The sequence below is a fragment of the Symphalangus syndactylus genome, chromosome 9 (genome assembly GCF_028878055.3).
Source record: "Symphalangus syndactylus isolate Jambi chromosome 9, NHGRI_mSymSyn1-v2.1_pri, whole genome shotgun sequence".
Classification (NCBI taxonomy): Eukaryota; Metazoa; Chordata; class Mammalia; order Primates; family Hylobatidae; genus Symphalangus; species Symphalangus syndactylus.
Window position 1 is genome coordinate 117,540,130 of NC_072431.2, and position 21,086 is coordinate 117,561,215.

Consider the following 21,086-nt stretch of genomic DNA (forward strand, 5'->3'; position numbering starts at 1 on the left):
GATGAAAAGGCTTTATTTATTGGCATTCACTTTTCCAGACTCCGTTTCTATAACTGGATCTGCTTCAACCACATGACATTATCATATGAGCATTAAACTATGACTGTCTTGTTTTTCTAAGGCACACACCCTGATCACTTCGGGGGAACTTGAGAAACACCTTGGTGCCTATGACTAATTAGGAGGGCCATCTTGGTCTCATCAGCAGCACATTTTGAAAATTATCTTTTAATTTACTGCCCTAGCGGGTATATTATATCCACGTTTGATCTATTTATTTATTTCACTGTGAGTGAGAAACGTTTTCTAATACAGTCCCTATATTAGGAAAGTAATGCTTCCATTAGGACCTCATGCTCCTCATATACTAACTAAGCATTATTTTCCTTGAATCCATGTGGATTGTCCCTATCTCTGAGCCATCCAGCAGCCTCTCCTAAACTCATCTAATAATCCTTCTATTGTAAACACATTTGGAAGAGGTTACGTCATCCCATTCCCACCCATTACCAGGAACAGTGCCATGTTTACCTTTTGAGCAATATACTAGTAAAATTTCACATGACAGAAGCAAAAATCTGTAGAAATTATCCAAAAAGAAAGATTAGTCAGAAAATAAATGTCTGGAAAGTTGCAACTGCACCTAAGTTATCAGGGAGACTGTAACACCATATTTCAGGACCTCAACTCACACATGCAGGCACCCACAGACACTTAGGCAAACACATGACCACTACAACGACAACAAGAAAAGGGGACAAACTTCACATAATCCTAATCACTTAATAATGCTGGAGAAAACATTTATCTAATTTATCAAAATCTAAATTTGTGGCTATAAGAATTAAATACATCAACAGAAAGAAGAAGGTTTATATAGGACCCAGAAAAAGAGAAGTAAAAAACAAGAAGTGGTCAGAGTACATCCCCTACATCATCCAAGGAGGGGGTGCCTTGAACCTTGAGCTTGGAAATGTTATTCCACTAGGCAGATAAAAAAGATAATAGTTTATACCCTTATAGTTCCCATTTTATGCCAGGAAAAAGTTTTAATACTACACATTCACTAACTCATTTAATATGCATAACAGTCTATAAGCAGGCAGCTGAATCACAAAGAGTTTACTTATATCACTTGCCCAAATCCAAGAGTAGAGCTGGATATGAATCTAGGCAGCCTGATGCCAGAATTGGCTCTCTAATATTAGAATATAGTAAAAATGGAAAAGACTGCTTCCTTTTATTTTTGGGAAGAGAGAAGAGAAAACAAGCATTTGTTGCAAACCTTTTGATTGCTAAATATTGTGGCAGAAATTTTATATACATTGTGCTGGCAACAGCCCTATGAGTCATATCATCTGATCCTTATTTTACACAGATAGAAACTAGGCCACTGGGATTTCCTGGAGGATCCAGTTACTTTCTTGGGGATCACTGGGAATTTGTAAAAGTAAAAACCAGTGTGCTTGTTCCCTTCATTCATCATAAAACTAAGCAACAAGCAAAGTTCCTTTCATTCATTCTTTCAGCAACAAGCAAACCGGCCCTAGCAGGAAGACCGAATCTTGAGACTATGGTTCATTTCTTCATCTGGTATGGATCAACGGATCAGCTGATAAAATACACACACACACACACACACACACAAAGACACAAAGGTAATTCAGTTATATATTTTCTGAACGGGTCAAATTGAGATGAGTATGACTCAATAAGACCCTATCCTTATTATGTAAGTCAACAGAAAGGGTTCTGTTTAACGAAAAAGATGTCTCAGAATCTACAGAATTGAGCATGTTTTCAATCCATCCAGTCGCTCTGTTAGCACCATGAAGACTGGTTTAGATGTAGGAGATAAGGTTCAAAGTTATAATAAAAATTAAAAATTAAGCTGGAGCAAAGATCAACACCCATGAATCTCTCCATGTATGATGATCCATCCAGAGACCTTTCTTTTAAACAAATTTACATTTTCTTTTAATGATAAAAATCATGTATTTTATAAAAGGTCCTATAGAAAACAAAGATTCAAGTTGGAAGACCATAAAACTTACAAACCTATGATAATCATGTTAGTGTCTGAGGCTAAGACAGTATTCTACAATGCATATATTTTAGATAACATTTGAATCACACTATGTACATATTCTGGGGTTTTTTTACTTCCACTTTATCCTGAATATTTCTCTGTGTTATTAAATATTCTTTGAAACTTAAAGACTGCACAATATTTACAACATGGCTCTCCAGCATGGGCATACCGCAATATATCTTCTATTTTTGGACATTTATGTTATTAACCAGTTTTCTCTATGATAAACCAACAAGATGGAGGTTGCGAGGTCACCAACTCATTATTCTGAAAATTGATTAATAGAGGGGAAAAACAAGTGTATACATGCTTTTTAAGCATGAACCATTTTAGGGTAACAAAATTGTTGGAAAGAGAAAGTTTTTCTTTACAGAAAATTACTATCTAATTAATGTGAAATAATCAACAGAATTAGAAAAATACCATTTTATAAATCTTAATGAAATTACAGATCTAGGAAACGGTCACTAATGAATGTTATAACCATTAGGTAAAATTTCAATGAGGACCTCGATAATGGAGGACTCACCAGAACCTACTAATAAATCTTAACATCACTAAAAGTGGAGTAACCAGAAGTTACATGCTTTCTGGTGTGGTACAGCAGGAGTACAGAATCTCAGATATAAAGTATTCTTGCCAAAAAATAAAAATAAACATGAGCCTGACTCTAATCAATCCTTCCACCTTAAATACTAGCTGATGGAAAATAAGAGTGATACAGGAGGAAAAAAAGCAAATGATACCATAAAGTAGCCATCAGCTAGATCTAGAATGCGAGACATTCTACAGGACAAAATACTTAGTTTATTTATCAAATAAGTAACAGGAGAAAGAGGGAAGGGGAAACTGTTATACATGGAAAGAAACTTAAGAGGCCATATGAATACCACATGCAATATGCAGACCTTATTTGGATTCTAATGTGAACAAAACAGTTGTAAAAAAGATATTCTTGAGACAATTGAGAAATTTGAGCCTAAACTTGTTCAATTCTCTTAAACTTAATAATAGCCTTTGGTTACTTTTTAAAGCTTTTATTATACAGAGTGTTTACAAATAAAATCATAAGAAGCTTTGGATTTGCTTTAAGATAATCCTGTAGAGAGAGAATAAAATAGATAAAATAAGACTAGAAAAATATTAACAATTTTCAAAACTGGGTAGTGAGTACATAGAGATTTATTATAATACTCTTTCTACTTTTATGTTGATGGAAGATGTCAATAATAAAAAGCTTTTTTAAAATATCAAAATACAAACATATGTATATTATATATTTATATTTTTGTTGTTGTTTGAAATTTCAACTAAAATCATAGAGTATATTTAAGGAAGGCGCATTATAAGTCAAAAACATGAAGTTCTTTGAGGTTTTTATTTTTTTGCTTTGGGGTTTTGTGGTTTTTGGGGGTGGAATTTTTTTTTTTTTTTTTTTTTTTTTTTTTTTTTTTTTTTTTTGAGACAGATTCTCCCTCTTTTGTCCAGGCTGGAGTACAGTGGTGCCATCACAGCTCACTGCAGCCTCGGCCTGCCACCAGGCTCAACAGATCCTTTGACCTCAGCCTTCCACATAGTCTGGAGTACAGGCACATACCTCTACATCCAGCTAATTTTTGTATTTTTTGTAGAGACAGGGTTTCACTAAGTTGCCCAGGCTGGTCTCAAACTCCTGGGCTCAAGCAATCCACCCACCTCTGCCTCCCAAAGTGTTGGAATTACAGTCATGAGCCACAGCTCCCGGCCTCTTTGAGGTTCTTAAAAACTATTTTAAAAATACATTCCAGAAAGTTTGCAGAAAATTATAGTCCCACCAATATGTATGTGTCCATTTCACTATACCATGACCAAAATTACATATATGTATTTTGAAACATCCATTCTATTTTTATAAAGCACAGCTTATTGTAATTAATGTTTTCTTTACAAAATTGGTTTAAATATTTTAATAAAAAGTAGTCATTTGCATGTCTTCTGCATTAAATTGTCTGATTATATTTTTTACCCATGTTTTAATTGTAGTCTTGGTATTATATTTTTTTGTCTTTGATTTGTAAAGGCTTTTGATATTTTAAAAATAACAATCTTTTATCTGATGCCAAATATTTTCCAATTTGTGCTTGATTTTTATCTTGTTTATTATGTTATAAGTATACAGAATTAAATGTTTTATGTGATCATATCTATAGATTTGTCTATAGGCAGAACTTTCCTTTGTTACATTTATGCTTAAAAAAATCCTACCATCTCCCGAGATGAGCTAAATATTTACGTTCTTATAGGATTTTTTTAACAACTTACTTTTTACTTTTACACTTTTTATCCGTCTGGAATTCATTTTGTTGTATGGCTTATGGTGTCAGTTGGGATCTTACTTTATTATTTTCTAAATAGTAAGCCAATCATTTTTTTCTTTTTCTCACTGATTTAAGATATCACATGACCTAATAGACCTATATATATATTCTGGTATGTTTCTTACCTTCCTGATAACATGACTTCCTCTTACTGTTGAATGTGGTGCCTGTACCACATTACTATGATTTTGTAACTGGTGAATAGACTTGTTAAATGAACTGGGAAAAAATGAGAGATACTCAAAATGGAGTAATGCAGCCACAGTCCACAAATTATGTTACAGTTAAGAGACTATTATTGCATAGACAATAAATTCATTTCCATGAACATCATCTATATCACCCCATATTTTGTCAGCATCTATACAAAAGCTGTATGCTCTAGGAGAGAGAGGAGAGATTCTGGGGTAAGCGTACAAAGATTCAAAAGCTGCTTTTATTTCTTTACTGACTCTGTGTTCTTAGAAAAAGTACTTAACTTCTCTGCTTCTGTCTTCTCCACCACAAAATGGAGATAATAATATCTATAACACGGTTTCCTGTAAGGTGCAAACGTAGGTGAGAGGTAGCTGAGGAATTCTTGTGAGGTATATAGCAGTGTATTTTTAATTTTTAAAAAACAGAAATGTTGATAATGTCTGATAACTGTGGGAAAAATTAACAATAAATTCATATTCACTGGGAAAGCACTGAAAATGTTTGCCATGTCTTTTTCAGTAATTTCTGGAGTAAAGATGCCAACTTTTAGAAAAAATGGGTATTATGTAACCTGTCAAATATACCAAAGCGGCTTAAGAAACACACGAAAGATCTTTTCAGCTTTTGAGCACTCTGCATTAAACGTTTTGGCAATTAACTTCAATTCTAGGTGATCAATTTGACTGAAGCAAGGAATAGCGTAAAACCTAACATTATTACTCTGTGCCTTTCATCAATGACCACGTTGGAGTCACTTGTATAATGAGGAATTGTGAGCAGAAGACATAAAAATCCTCACCATAGTCATAAACAAATAGGGCAAATATCATGCTTAAGGTCATCCTTAAAAGCACATTCAACAAGTGAACTTTGCATAAACTCTCTTCTCTGTTAATTCCAACAAATCTGTAGATTGCTGATATATGGTATCTTAAGCTGTGATCTGTGCCTTTTAAAAAGTGGAAGGATCACACACTAGGGCTGCCAGGATTAATGAAATGGCTATGCTCTGGGGAAGCAGCCAAGCTTCCAGCAGTAATTTGGAGTGTTGCCCTCCCTCCTCCTGCTTTAACAATTTTGCAGCTACCTACAGCTGAGCATCCTGCTTTCATAATCATCAATCCTCATTTTTACCCATGCTGGCTTCTCTTCTTTCCTACCTGACCAGGCACTGGCTCCTTGGTGGTTTCCAAAATTTCTGTGTCCTCACTTGCTGTGCTAGGCTTTATTCCTCTTGTCAACAAGTCCCAGCATGTGAGTTGCTGGAAACAAACTTTCAATAAGTATTTTTGATGAGTGGTACTGAATTTCAAGAGCATAGCAAAAAAAAAGGCAGGGGGGAAGATATCAGTCTCAAAATGGAATAATGCAGCCACAGCCCACAAATTATGTTACAGTTAAATTCTAACGAATCATGAATTCCCTGACTGCTCACATTTGCATTTTCCTCAGATCAGAAAGAAGTGGTTTAAGAAAAAAGAACAAGTGCTAAATAAAGAAAATACAAATAACGTCTGAACCTAACTTGGCTTTTTTTACATTTTGTAAGAAAATCTCAGAGAAATGTATTTGTCTTAAATTGAGAGGAATTAAGATGGGAATAGAATAAAAAGCCTATTATTTTGGTGAAAACTATCATAGACAAAAACAATTCTTCATATATCTCATACTTAAATTTAATTTATCCAGTGTATTCCCTGTTGATCTAACTAGATTCATACTGATATGCATGAGACTGAATTGAAGGTAAATGAAATACTGACATGTGCATCCTCGTCTAAAACCACATCCTCTTCTAAAACCACATTTGTTTATTATGTTATAAATATTCAGAAGTAAATGTTTTATGTAATCATATCTATATATTTGTCTACAGAAAAATCTTTCTTTTGTTACCTTTATGCTTAAAAAAAAAAATCCAGTGCATCCTCCTCTAAAATCACTGAGCACAAACCAGAACCCCACATTAACTAGTCTAAAGATATACCCTTTTTTCTTATACTTAAGTCTTGAAACATGCTTCTTAATTATATTTTCTTCTAATTTCTCAAACTCCATTAAATATCTACCATGTGATAAGCATAGCTACACATTTGCCTATAATTTTTCTCATTTAAACCACATAATAACTCATAATATTAACAAATATTATCATTTCAAATTTACCAAAGAACACAAGCTGAGAGAGGCCAAACAGCTATAATGAGCAGAACTAAAATTTTGACTTAGGCCCTCTAATTCTAAGATTTTTCCATAGCTTTACCTTTTTTCCTAAATTCCTTACTAAGTTCAGTTAGTAACAATAAAAGACACAAGGAGAAAGTATCATTACAGAATATACTTTAAAATTTGAGATACTGTTTTCCATCATTTTAAATTGGATCAAAGATTTTAAAATATAAAGAAGACTCAAAACCCTACATTCTCACCACCATGTAAAAGCAGAGAAAACAGCAAAAGCCCAGAAAAGAGAAGAGCCTAGGCTCAGAAGATGAACAGACATTTCTGAGAACAAATTCTGCCTCTGCCTGCATTTATGATCTGTATGTCTCTGGGTACCTCATTTCACTTCTTAGAACTTCAGTTTCGTCATCTATGAAATGGAAAAAATTTCTCCCAAAGAGTTTTCTCTCAAGTATTAAATAATAATTATAATTGCAATCAAATTGTTACTTACAATTGTTAACACTTGTAAATAACAGTTTGCAATTGCAAAGATATTTAACCAATCTAGGTGCCCATCGACCAACTAGTGGATAAAGAAAATGTGATATATATACACACCAAGGAATACTACTCAGCCATAAAAAGGAACACAATGAAGTGTTTTGCAGCAACTTGGATGGAACCGGAGGCCATTATTCTAAGTGAAGTAACTCAGAAATGAAAAACCAAATACCATATGTTCTCACTTTTTTTTTTTTTTTTTTGAGATGGAGTCTCGCTCTGTTGCCCAGGCTGGAGTGCAGTGGCGCTATCTCGGCTCACTGCAAGCTCCGCCTCCCAAGTTCAGGCCATTCTCCTGCCTCAGCCTCCTGAGTAGCTGGGATTACAGATGCTCGCCACCACGCCCGGCTAATTTTTTGTATTTTTAGTAGAGACGGGGTTTCACAGTTTTAGCCAGGATGGTCTCGATCCCCTGACCTCGTGATCTGCCCACCTCAGCCTCCCAAAGTGAGGGATTACAGGCGTGAGCCACCGCGCCCAGCCATGTTCTCACTTTTAAGCAGGAGCTAAGCTATGAGAATATAAAGACATGCAGAGAGATATAACGGACTTTGGGGATTTGGCGGGTAGGGGAAGAGGTTGGTAAAGGAATGAGGGATAAAAGACTACATATTGGGTACAGCGTACACTAAAATCTCAGAATTTACCACTAAAGAATTTATCCATGTAACCAAAAACCACCAGTACCCCCAAAACTATTGAAATTTTTTTAAAAATAAGAAAAAATCAAATAGCATATACATGACCCTAGTACATGCCTAGAAAATCGTAGCTGACATGGTAAACTCTAAATTTTTCAGGAGCAAGTTAACTGATTTGCAAATTTAAGATGGGTTGAGCTAAAAACACATCTATACATCTAATATCACATTTTTAGTATACATATATATACACACAAATAAATTAGGAAACTATTCAGTAAAAATCATAATAATTATTTCTTTATTAAGGATCAAATATGCAGTGTTTTTGTTTTGACATACAACTCCTCCCCAGTTGCAGCTTCATCTATCCAGCCACCCCCTCAGCTCCTTCCCTTACTTCACTTCTTGCCCTCTCCCATGCCATCATTCTCCTGGTCCTGGTCAAGATATGGTCTCTCTTCCCCCTTTCATAATAGCTGCTTCTTAACCTCCCTACTCATGTAGTTCATTGGGAGGTGATTAGGGTCTAAGTCTTCTCCAAGACCCCCAGCAGTAGCTAACTTGCCCCCAGATGATACTAAGCTACTCTGGTTATGTTTATGGGTTATTTGGGATTATTTGTGACCTTCCAACACTTTGCCCCCACTCCATCCGCAGGACACACACACCACACACCACCATTATCAACACTTTTATCTCATTTAATTTATATTTGACTCTCTAGAATTTTTCTGCATTTTGCATTCCAAGTGGCTCTTTAGCTTATATTTCAATGTCCTTAATGACAAGACAGTAATTTCCCCTTGAAGATACATCCTATTTGATAGTCTGAAATGCTGAAAAAAAAATTCTCATACAAATCCAAACTCTCCTTTTGGATGATATTAATCTGAGTTTTATTTTTCTTCCCCTTGATTAAAAATTAAAAATAAAAATAAACACCTCCTCTAATTCCTTTTCCATGAAGTCAGCTCTTCAGATAAGAGCCGAGGAAAATCAAGTTGTACTTCAATGACATTATATACTAGGTCTGAAAAGATTACATATGGTATGATTCCATTTCTATGGCAGTCTCAAGAGGCAAAACTATAGGAACAGAAAATACATCAGTTGTAGCCAGGATTTGGTGGAAGGGAAGGGAGGTGATATGTCTGAAGTTAAAGATGCAAAGAGAATTTTGGGGAGTGTGGAAATTTTTCTGTATCCTATTGGTTTGGTGTTTTGGTGGTTACAATAAGCTATGCAGGTATTAAAACTCAGAACTGTAAACCAAAAAAGGCAAATACTACTATATATATAATTTACATGTTTTAAAATTTCTATTTTGATCTCTTATTATATGCCAGATCTTTACATAATTTTTCATCTTAATCATCATAAGAACCCAATGAAATAAGCAACAGTATTATCTCCATTTTTCAGATAAAGAAACTGAGACACAGATTTACTAACTTGCCCAACGTTACAAAGCTTAATGGAGGTGACCTTGGATTTTAATCCAAGCAGACTGACTCCAAAACTAAATATCCTTACCACTATCCTATGCTATCTCTGAAAAGAATGAAAAGGAGCTTCATTTACCCTCCATCAATGAAACTAAATGACTTATTTAAGGAGCAGAATACCAGATATAACTATATGGGCATAATTTAATGTGCAAATGGATCAGAGCACATGCCACCAAGGCAAACACACACATATATCTAAGCCCACAAAATGTCTTAATTGCTGTTTTAATAACTAATTAAACTTTCCAATTTCCAATTGTCTTTGCAATAAAATATCTTCCTGTTTACATAATAAATGAATTTCAAAGTCAATTTCTAATTTCCTTTTTTTTTTTTTTTTTTTTTGAGATGGAGTCTCGCTGTGTCGCCCAGGCTGGAGTGCAGTGGCACAATCTCAGCTCACTGCAAGCTCCGCCTCCCGGGTTCACGCCATTCTCCTGCCTCAGCCTCCCAAGTAGCTGGGACTACAGGCGCCCGCCACCATGCCCGGCTCATTTTTTGTATTTTTAGTAGAGACGGGGTTTCACCATGTTAGCCAGGATGGTCTCCATCTCCTGACCTCGTGATCCACCGGTCTTGGCCTCCCAACGTGCTGGGATTACAGGCATGAGCCACCACACCTGGCTGTCAATTTCTAATTTCTAAAGAAAATCTTTCTGCAACTACCCCTTAAAAAATCATTATTCCAATGCAAAGAAATTAGAATATATCAATTAGAAGCTCAAATTACTTGTTTAAAAATTCAAAAAATTTAATTCCACTCCCCCTGCCTCTCTACTTCCCCAAAACTAAATTCTTCTGGATATTTTTTGGAACTAAAACCTTTTAGTAATGAGGCAAATGGATAAATACACCCACATCTGGTGCCTTGTGGTCATTCTTACATATTCATTTAGGTCTTTCAGTGCCTGCAATCAATATACCCACAAACTCCATTCCATGCACTTTGCAAAAACAAAGCTGTCTTCTGCAAAAGTGATACATGGTATACCTTATATTTTAGCAGCAACAGCAGCAGCAGCAGCTCAGGAGAGAAAACAGAGGGAAACAATTATTATGGTTTTTAAAACTAAGAGTTACAAAGAGTGACTATATTTAGTAAGCACTATTTTGAGATGATAAAGTCTACTTAGTTTTGGTGCGAAGAGTTGGTTGAAGGATATTTGCATTTGGATTTTAACACTCAACACTCAATCATGATTAATTTAATCACCTTAGTACTATGTCCAAGATGGATTACACACATAATTATATATATATTCTTTTTCTCCAAGCAAGAATTATCTGGGGTCCATGTGACATTTCTGCCTTGAATCTGCCTTTCCTGACACATTCAAGTGTTTAATGAAGCTATTTGCAGCCCGCCATCGTCAGCCTCCAAACACCTTTAGTCTGAACCCTAAGATTTAGAAATAGTTTTTCTAATGAACTCTGCTATACTTTATGTAAATACAATTATATTTCATACAGTCATATCAAAAAAGGGAACCAAAGAGAGATAGAGATATGCGGAAAGGACCTAGTTGATCTTTGGAGTCAAAGGACCTTATTCATCACTCATTTACCATCTGTGCAATGCAGAACATGTTTGAATTCTCCAGTCTTTCTTCTGAAAAAGTATTATACCTATATTTAAGGTTACTACTACAATCAAGTAAGATGTTGTTGGCCTAACAAAGTTATTGGTACAGACCGGGCAATATAAGAATCATAATTATACTTACAACCAGGAAAAGAATTTATAATTACAATCAAGAAAAGAGATCCTATAGATAGAAAAGCATTCATCTATAGCCATTTGCAACTTTATTTCACAATATTTCCTTACGCAAATTTCTCTACATCCTGCCCCAATATCAGGTTTTATCTTGTTATAAACCCATAGAATTTTTAGTGTTTATTATTAGTTACCAGCACGTCTACCATGGAATACAATGATTTTAGTTTATGAAGTCAGGCTGGCTAGAGGAATATTTTAGAGAAGTAAATGACTTTGCAACCTGATGCAGCTAGCAGGGAGATTGCACAACCTTAATTCACAAGCACAAGCACACACACCCACACACCCAGGAAGCGTGGGGGTCTTGTGGAAGTCAGTAGCTTATCTATTATGTACACTCCGGAGCTGTAAACAAGACCATGTGAGGACTCAGCTAGAATGCTTCCTCTGAGTCAGTATTAAACAAACTTCCGAACTATTAGGGAAGGAAATAAAGCCACTGTACCCCCAAAGACACCCAGGACAGAGTGCCAGGGATTATGGGAGTTGTTTTTAATATTCTGCCAGAGACTGATGCAATAATTAAAGGAGGTTTTGTAATAAAAACAACATACTGTTTAATAATAAATAGCTAGCATAAATTAGAATGGGTTGTAATCTCATAAGGAGTGTCCTATCAGAAATTTACATGACCAATTATGTAAAAATAACAAAATGTTTTGAAAATCTTTAGTGCTGTACTTCATAAGAATGCTAGCACAACTTTTTGTTTGGTGATAATTACCTTAGTATCACAGTATCTATTTTGATTCAGGATAAATCACAGGCAAAAATCTCATCAATGGTAAAAATAATACAGCACCAGGAAATCACAAATTCTCAAAATCAGTATAGCATGGTGCAGTGGAGAAGACCCTGGCTTTGAAATCAGAAGTGTTCAAACTACATTTTCTAGTTTTGTGATCTTGAGCAAATTATATCTTATGAAGATATCATTTTTTCATCTACAAGACAATGACATTCACAAGGTTCTTATTAAGATTATATTAGATAGTAGATGAGTAAGCACTTTGACAAATATGTAGAGCTGTATGAATGTGAGATATAATGACTCACTGCTTTAACCTGTAAATGTCCTCAGGTCAACTAAAACAGAGTTAGAAAGAAATCAGGTTTAGAATGCCCTGGAATTGTTTTTCTTGAAGCATAATGAGTTCTAAAGCTTGCCTCTCCTTAGGCCTGAAGTACATTCTTATTTTTAGGAGGGAAAGAAAAGATGGATATCACCTGCAACTGAAAATCTGCAGTTATAACTTAATGCTGAGAATGCAGATGCTCTTACTTACACATAGTCTTGTCTCTGAGTTTTAAAAGACTGAATACAGAAATCACCAATCATAAAAAGGAGGAAACAAAGGATTTTAATTTCTTTCAATGTCCACAAAGTAGAATGTTTCATTAAGTGTTGTCTGGGTGTTCAGACAGTAAAGGACATTACCATTTCCGGCAACCCAAAACTTGACCTCACATTTGGACTTCTGACGGTAAACTTCCTGAGAGGAAATTAAATACAGAGAACCTCTTCCAGTTTGGGATACTGGTTCTGCCAAAAACACTGTGAGAAATATTTATACTAAATTAACTTTTTGAAATTTACCCTAAAATACTAAAGCTAACAGAAAGGGCAGTGTATTTTTTTTTTATTTAGAATAGGGAGTGAAATCAAAATCAAATATGTCCAATATATCCTTTTCTCCTTTTGTTCCTCTAAAAATGTGTTCTACAGTAAGATAAAAGAGTTCTTCCTTGCTTTCCTATAATATCTTTACTTAAACTCTAATCTCTAGGCCTTGAAAATGAAAACATTCAATTGAAAGAAAAAAAGGAATTATAGCAGACATAATTTACATATATGACATATATAAATCAAAATAAATATGACTTGTTCACCCTATTTTTATTACTCAAGCTACCCAGGATCATTCAGGCTCTCTTTCTTACCTAAGGTGTGGTACACCTTCTGAGTTCAGTAGACACTTTGAGAGGTCAAGTAGAGTCCATCCTTCAGGCAGATGAGACGCTGCCCTATTTTTAAAAGACTTCTAGAGAAGGAAATTCCACAAGCTTCCTCAGTTACACATTCCGGTATCTATGAACCTCACTGTCTGAAAATTTCTCCTTTTCACTTATCTAAATCCCTCATACTGCAGCTTAAGCCTATTGCCTCCTGTCTGGTCCTTAACGGAGATCATCATCATCCTTCACAGATCAACCTCCTCTCACTAGTCTCCTTTCAGATTCTGCAAGCCTGGAACCACTTGATTTCTAACTCTCCTTATTCATAACTCTTCAATCATTATTGTTATTTGCCTATGATTTTCTTCCAGGTTGTTTTTCTCCAATCTTGTATTCATTTCAAATACCCTTTACAAATAATTCTTTAAAGAGCAAAGGGAATGAAAATTATCCAGTAATTTTACTACACTAAAACAATCTACTTTCAATTTTCTTTGTTCTTGCCCTGGTTCTATAGACAGACATTGTAACCATACTATGTCATTTTATTGAATTTATTCCAAGTTTTAAAATTGTTAAGTTTCCCAACCCAGGACGTGTTTAAAATGAGCTACTTTATCATTATAATTTTGACAAAGCTGGTATAAAGTTTGTGATCAGAAGAATTTTCTCTATCATTCAATGGATTTAAATGATGACTAGCAAGTACTGTGCTGGGTTCTAAGAATTTAGAGTATTTAACAAATAGTCCTTGCCCACAATCAGGTCTTAACAAAACACTCAGCCAATTAATTCGAATTTTAAAAAGATTCTGTATTGATGATTTCAGCATGTACCTAAACTGTGCAACCTTAGATGGTGGGCTGAGAGAGCTGGATCCTGGGGAGAGCAGACGCTGCAGAAGCCAGGAGTGAAGAGTCACCTGGCAGGTGATCGGAGGGGTAGAGGGTTGTGATAAATTACCACAGCATCCGCTACCTACTGGGAGGCCAGAGCACCTAAGGACAGAATGCTCAGTGCAATCCACAATTTAACTGGGCCTCTGTGGGAGGATGTTTTGTCAAAGTCTGGGCTCAGTGGCAGCTGCCTCCCAAATATTTTCTGAATTGTAGTAAGAGCTTTGTTACCAGAATGAAATGGCAAATTGGTACAACTGGAGAATAAGTTAATAGGGTAATGTGACTTTGAGGTAAATCTTAGGAATTTACTTAGTAATTGATGAAACCATCTAATATCATCAAGAGAGCAACAACATTAAAGTAAAAATTAGTTCCACTACCATAACATCTTCAGATAAATCGCTCTTCAGTTCTCACTCTCAGCTTCTTCACCTATAAAAGCAGACATTTATGGTGTATCCTAGAACTCAGATTCCAGGAAATAGCAAATATTAAAAATGACACATTATCCTTTCAAAAACTGAACATATAATCCCTTCCTTAATGATGGGATTTTCACTAATTCTTAGGCCTAAATTTTAAAGAGATATAGATAGACTATGCTCTCAAGAAGTTTAGTTTTTAAAAATTGAATTTTGGGTTTAAAATACTGAGGGAGTGTATAGCTTAATAGATTCTGAATGAAGAGCAAAAGAACTGATTAATTCATCCATTCATTCAACAAATATATGTCGAACATCACCGTGTAACAGGTTCTGTGCTAAGTGCTGGTAATATTTTGAAGAATAAAATTCAAAGTCCCAGAAAGACAGATATGTCATACTTGAAACAAATCATTAAAGATAATTTAATGAAGAGTCTGTTTTTAAAAGATGTGAACTGCGTTAAGGGAAACTGAAGCACCCTAAGGCTAGCAACAGTGAGGAGGACAGAAAGAGAAACCAAGTAGTCAAGTTGAGTTACCTGAGATCATCAAGGAGAAGAAATAGTTATGGAACCCAAGAGCTGTAGAAGAGGGCTGCCTGAAAGGAACTATAACCCTCAGTAGAAACACACAGTAGCCTTCTTTCTCATGCTCTGGTCTCTACTTAACTGAACTCAACTGGAGGGCAGAGGCAGGGGACCCCAACTGATACAGCTCCTAGAGGTCAACAGAATGAAGAATATACAGCCCATCCCTGCTTTAAAAAAAAAAAGTGTATTGCTTTGTGACAGAGAGAAACATTAAACAAAGAAAGAAAGAAACACAATAAGATAGTTTCAGATAATCATGAGGGTCGGAGGAATTTAAAACAAGGTTGTGACTGAGGGGGTGAAGGTCCCTCTAAGGAGATGATATTTTTGCTAAGAACTTAAAAGAAGGAGCCATCTATAAAGATGAGGAGGGCATTCTAGGCAGAAGATAGAGCAAATGTAAAGTAGTGGGCCTTTGGAGGGTTTTTTGCAGTGTTTGAGAATTGGGGGAAAGGTCGAATACTTTTGGCATATGCTAAGGCAGGGAAGAGTGTAATAAATGAGGTCAGAGTAGTAGGCAGTGCCCATACCTTGTAGGAGAGGAGACCTTATTGATCATGGCAAGGACACTAAAGAAAGGGTTCTACTTCAGTGCAATGGGAAGCTATTGAATGATTAGATGCAGGAAATTAATGTCATTTTGTTTATATATCCTAAAGACCTCTTAGGCTACTGTGGAATACTAAGGTTTAAGGGTACAAGAATGGAAGCAGGGAGACCAGTTACAAGAATATTTCAGAAGTCCAGAGAGAGTTGGTAGTGGTTTGAGAAAAGGTGGTAACATGAGAATCAAAAAGAAGATAATGTACTTTCACATTGTGTCTTAGTCCATTCAGGCAGCTAAAACAAAGTACCATAGACTGGGTGGCTTATAAACAACAGAAATTTCTTTCCTTTTTTTGAGACGGAGTCTCGCTCTGTCACCCAGGCTGGAGTGCACTGGTGAGATCTTGGCTCATTGCAAGCTCCGCCTTTCGGGTTCATGCCATTCTCCTGCCTCAGCCTCTCGAGTAGCTGGGACTACAGGCACCTGCCACCACGCCCAGCTAATTTTTTGTATTTTTAGTAGAGACGGGTTTTCACCGTGTTAGCCAGGATGGTCTCGATCTCCTGACCTCGTGATTCTCCCGCCTCGGCCTCCCAAAGTACTGGGAATACAGGCGTGAGCCACCACGCCCGGCCATCAACAACAGAAATTTATTTCTTACGGTTTTGGAGACTGGAAAGTCCAAGATCAGTGTACCAGCATGCTCAAGGTTTGATGAGGCCCTGCTTCCAGGCTCATAGTTGGCTGTCTTCTTGCTGTGTCCTCACATAGTAGAAGGGACCAGGAAGCTTTGTGGGGTCTCTTTTATAAGGGCACTAATCTCTTATTGTCCTTATAAAACATGAGTAAAGCAATGAAATATAAACAGATAATTTAGTCAAAACTGAAACTGGAGAGAGAAGAATAGCTTTCATGGAGGAGTTGACATTGAAGATAGATCTTAGAGAATAGGCAGGATTTGGGCATTCAAATGTAGGGGGAAAAATGTATTCTGGATGGAAAATGGTATGAGCAAAAGAACATGGTTAAACATAATATTTGAAGGCATGCTCAATATTTCAACATTTCAGTGAAGTAATATTTCATTGTTATGGGAAACAATGAAAAAATACAGTACATGCAGTTTAAGGAATACTTTCTATTTGATAGACAATAAAGAACCACTAAAATGTTTTAAAGAAATGCATGACAATGTCACAGCTACATAAGAGTGGAGTAGTCTTATTCTAGAAATGACAAAATATCTTGTGTTAGACTAACACTCCTCATAGATAACAATTATAAACTCTGGACCAGTATTAAAAATAATTATTTAAGGTACACAATAACAACCAAAAGGGATTCAAAAAGAAGGTGATTCAACCCTTGAAAGAAGGTAACTGCATTGAGTGAGATTTGTTTTAATGTAGATTTTCTCTGGAGGGCATCTTGCAGCCCAAGTGATGTAGGGTAGCTAAAATTTATAAAGAAAGTCATTGTCTTTCTGAGTTGTGGAGTCAGAGAGTGAGCTCAGGGATTCCAGGGTGACTGAATTTAAACAGAAAAATTGCTGAAAGGAGAGACTCACAGAGGAGGAAGCCACAAAATCTGCATATAAACTCTCTTCAAATCCTTGACTAACTACTGAACTATGTGTGCATGGTAGAGAGTCGAAAAAGCCCAGCAGATAGCAATAGTTAAAAGACTAGGCCGGGCTCTGTGGCTCACGCCTGTAATCCCAGCAGTTTGGGAGGCTGAGACGGGTGGATCACCTGAGGTCAGGAGTTCGAGACCAGCCTGACCAACATGGAGAAACCACGTCTCTACTAAAAATACAAAATTAGCCAGGTGTGGTGGCACATGCCTGTAATCCCAGCTACTCAGGAGGCTGAGGCAAGAGACTCCCTTGAACCTGGGAGGTGGAGGTTGCACTGAGCCAAGATCACACCATTGCACTCCAGCCTAGACAACAAGAGCGAAACTCCATCTCAAAAAAAAAAAAAAGACTTGTAAACTGAGCAGAGATTTCACTGATGCCCTGCTGCTACAACAAAAATCAACATTTTTCAGAGAAAAGTAACAGACTCGAAAATCTCTACAAGTTATTTTTTTTTTTTTTTTTTTGAGACGTCTTGCTCTGTCCCCCAGGCTGGAGTGCAGTGGCACGATCTCAGCTCACTGCAAGCTCCGCCTCCCGGGTTCACACCATTCTCCTTCCTCAGCCTCCCAAGTAGCTGGGACTACAGGTGCCCGCCACCATGCCCGGCTAATTTTTTCTTTTTTTTGTATTTTTAGTAGAGATGGGGTTTCACAGTGTTAGCCAGGATGATCTCGATCTCCTGACCTCGTGATCTGTCCGCTTTGGGCTTCCAAAGTGCTGGGATTACAGGCGTGAGCCACCGCGCCCGGCCAACAAATTATCTTTAATGCTTTGTATATAACTTAAAAATTATTAGAAACTGGAAGAAAAAGTAAAATGTGACTTATACTCAAGAGACAAAGTAGTCAAGAGAAACTGAACTCTGAAATGCCCCAGATGTATAATTAGTAGAAAAGGACTTTAAAGCAGTTACTATAAATATACCCAAAAATGTATAGAAATTATGGTCATAATCAGTGAACGGATATGGGATACCAGCAGAAAAATGGAAATTTTAGAACTACAGCATGTAATATCTGAAGTGGAGAAATCCTGAATGAGCTTAACAATGGATTGGAGATTTCACAGGGGGAAAAGGAGGTGCAGAGTGCAGCGAATTTTAAGTTCAAGCTGCAAAAAGAAAAAACTATTGAAAGAAATTAACAAAGCCTTTGTGACAATGGAACAATATCAAGGAGTCTCCATGTACATCATTGAAGTCTTAGATGAAGAGAAGAAGAAAATATTTGAAGAAATAATGGTCTAATGTTTACAAATTTATTTAAAACATCAACCTACATATCCAAGAATTTCAGTGAACCTGAAGCAGGATAAACATAAAGAAAATGAAGTGCATCACAATCAAACTGAAAAAACAAAGACAAGGGGAAACTCTTGAAAGCAGCTGGAGGGAAAAGAACATATTATATACAAAGGAACACTGATACCAATAATGACTTCACATCAGAAACAGTGGAGACAGAAGAAACTAGAATATATGTAAGTGCTGAAGCAAATTAACAACAACAAAATACTGTCAACCATAATTCTATATCCAGTGAAAAGATCCTTTGAAAGTAAAGGTAAAATAGACTTTACGGGATAAATGGAAACTGAGAGAATTTACAAGCAGAAAATCTGCACTAAAAGAAGTTATTCAGGTGAAGAAAATGACATTAAATGGGAACTAAGAATTACAGGAAAGAATGAAGAGCAACAGAAATGGGAAATACATGAGTAAACATAAAAACTGCCTTTTTACAGTTTTTTCTTCTCTTAACTTACTTAAAAGATAACTGAAAATTTAAACACTTCCAAGGATTACCAAACACGTGTGGAAAGTTTTAACATGGAGAATAGAAACCAAGCAGCAGACCTTAATAAGGGTATTTCTGTTGAAATGTCAGAACACAGGGGACTAAAGAAGACTCCACATGCTTCCAGAGAGGGAAAAAAATCACATGCACTGTATACAGAATGATAAAAAGAATTGCATTAGGACTTTTTAATAGCAACACAGAAAATAAGACATTGCCTTCATGTATTTGAGAGAAATAGTTTCTAACCTGTAATTCCATAATCATTCAATCAGGTCAAAGGAAATAAAATAGAGACTTCATTAGATGTTTGAGGCCTCAAAAAAAGTTACCTCCCATGCATCCTTTCTAAGACTATTTAGGAGGTGCTCAAAGAAAGAAAACATACAGGGATAAGAAATAGAAGTTTTGGCACGAGAGAATAATAGTAACAAGGCATCTCATGAGGACAGCTGTACACCAGATGTAGAGATTAAAACAAACTAGGGAGAAAAAACTTCAAAACAACCAACTTTTAAACTATTTTCTGGGCTACTTAGTGGATCCTTTCAATCTGACAGCTTAAGTCCTTCTGGAAATTCTATTAAAGTATTTGTTGATAGTCCCACCCTTCTATTTCTCCATTTATTTTCTTGGCATATATCAGGGAAACAGCCAAAAGAAACAACACAAAATTGGGTAGAAAGTGGAGGACAGAGGCATATTGGAATTTAAGGACTTTTGTTTTAGCTTGAGTTTTCCCAAAAGCAGAGCCTGCTGCAAAAATTTATGAACAGGGAGCAGGAGTGAGAGACAGAAGAGTGAGGGAAAGTGAAAAGGCAAATATATAGATGCATTATTAATATCACCATTGTAGGCAACTGGTGCTCAGCCCAGCCTGGAATCTTCTAAGAAGTGTTTAGAATACCTTTTGGAATTATGTACTTAAGGTTTGACTATTTTTATCCATCAACTTGTATCCTCCATTAGTTAAGGTTTGCTTTGGGGATGTAAACCCCTGTCAGCTTCTCGACTGAGCATGCCTGCTTGAACAGAGGGCTTCCCAGTGGCAATTGTGGCATTGGAAAAACCCAAGGGCAAAAGTGCAAAACATCCAGTGCTTGAGGAAAGATGTCAGCCTGACGTAAGCCAAACTACCCACTGCATCTACACTGTAATCAGAGATGAAGCCAAGAGGATATGAGTCAGAAAGCCAAAAACAACCCATACAGTCTATCCTTTGTACCACACAGATACACCTACGCCCTAGAATAAGTTCCAGCAACCTCTAAGTCTTCAAGGTGGTAGTCAGCCACAATCTCTTCATGTGACTTAACACATAAATATTAACGGAATAAGTTACAGCCTTCAGTGCTACAACTGCGGGTCCTGCAGTTACGTTTTATATGTATCATCTCCTTCCTCCACAATCCATATTAGATTTTCCTCACCGTCCATCAGCACTTCTACTTTTCTAGGTTTTTAGCCTAATGGGGTGACTCAGACCTTCAGCTCCAAACAATCTAAGCTCTTGATGACCTTGCCCTTGTCAGGCCACGGTTGCTGCAATTGCCATTCACCACTAAATTATGATCACATAAATGCCAGAAATTGCCAGTGCTTTAACTATCTAAGATGTCCAAAGCTTCAGTTTTCAACGCCTCCTCGTCCTAAATCACTCCTGGTGAGACAGTCTAGTACTATATGTCATAGCTTAGGTTCTACTAGAAAGCAAAGCCCAGTCAATGAGATAATCCTATGGAGTGAAAAAGGAGATCAAAGAGGATAAGGGAAGGGGGGAAAGTCTACACCAAGGTGCATTTTTATTATGTAGCTTTGGGACACTGGAACCTAACCCTGGCATCTAGGGGGAATAAGCATACAGAATGTACCTTAGAGCTATTTGTTAGAAGAATAACTTGGGAAAGCATGTATTCCTATGTTTCCATC